Genomic DNA, 1645 nt, shown 5'->3' on the forward strand with positions numbered 1-1645 from the left:
GAGAGAGAGAGGGAGAGAGAGAGGGAGAGAGAGAGAGTGGCGGAAGGAACGGGTCTTAATTTCAGTTCTAGACATTTAGAAAATCATTGCTTTGGTGTATAAAGTAAAAGGGACCCAAAGAAAGGAATGGCGGTGAAAGAGAGAGAAAAGGAAATAATGTAAAACTAAGACGGTGGAAGTGTCAAAAAGGAGTGGCAACTGTGGACGAGATTAAATAACAATAAGGTTTTCTATTTTATATATTTATGTATTAGTTCTCTCTTTCTTTATACATACATACATACATACATACATATATATATGTAAGAGAGAGGGAGAGAGAGAGAGAGAGAGAGAGAGAGAGAGAAAGAAAGAAAAAGAGAGGAAGAGATATTGCCACACCCAACACATGGAGAAACTCGTGATCTACAGAAAGTAGTTATTAGTTGGTTGGAATGACAGATAAACAAATGGGTGAGGTTAGACCATGATGAAGTATAGGTGGTGGTAGTGGTGGTGGGGAAATTAAAATTAAAAGTCAAGACCACCTTCAGGATGACACGCAAGATTTTAAAAATGTAATTTTATGCTTCACGTATAAAAGGAATTCACAACAATTCCAAGACCCGTGATGCTAGTTATGAATCAGAGAAAAAAAATATTTAAAAAAAAAAGGCTACAAGATACCACTTCCATGAGAATTTTAAAAAGCTAAAATGTTTGATAACGAAACCGTTTATCTCTGAAGATTTAGAATTGCCGTTTTCTTATATACGTTTCACTCTACAATACTTGACGCTTATTTAGATAACAAGATGATGTTAAATTGATGGATGTTTTAAGAAAACGTCTCGTTTCCCCTGCTGTATTTAATCATTATCATATATCATATAGTCTTAATTTGCTTTTATCACTTAACCGCTTCACTTATGAAATACTGTATCGTAATGTGTTTCAGTACTTTTATTCTCACCTGACTAACAACAAAGAATATATCAAATACTGTTAAGTTGACCTGGGATAATAATATGGAATTATTTAAGCGATTACGCTCTGCCATGATAGCCTCTGTTCAGTAATTGTATAAAACTTATTCGACATCATAAAGGCTATGATTTCAAATTAATGCTTATTGTGTTGTTCTAAGTAGATGAAATCTTCAAGTGGTACATATAGTGCTGCTCTAAATATTTTTAGTCTTTTTCTTATCTGAGAAATAAGGATAAATGAGTATTGTAAGTGCTTCTACAATTTAGTTTCACTCGTGTTAGTTTAGCACTTCAAGAGAAAACATGGATAATAAGATAATAACAGGGTGTTGCTGACTGAGTGAAATTCTTGAAGAAAGATCAGGATTATGATGCAGTAAGAGTGCTGAGGTCAGAGAATACAGGTGTTTCGAATGTAGATCAATGGTTTCCGAAGTAATTTTGTCCTGGAACACATGCAATTATCCAAAAATTGTAGAATCCAAGCCTATATTTTATGAAATACGTTCATCTTAGTTTTAATGCGATAATAATAATAATAATAATAATAATAATAATAATAATAATAATAAGAAGAAGAAGAAGAAGAAGAAGAAGAAGAAGAAGAAGAAGGAATATATTCACAGACACGACAGAGCTGGGACCTATATACACTGGAAGCTATGCCAACACTATGG

Source organism: Octopus bimaculoides, chromosome 2, assembly GCF_001194135.2.
Source record: "Octopus bimaculoides isolate UCB-OBI-ISO-001 chromosome 2, ASM119413v2, whole genome shotgun sequence".
Taxonomy (NCBI): Eukaryota; Metazoa; Mollusca; class Cephalopoda; order Octopoda; family Octopodidae; genus Octopus; species Octopus bimaculoides.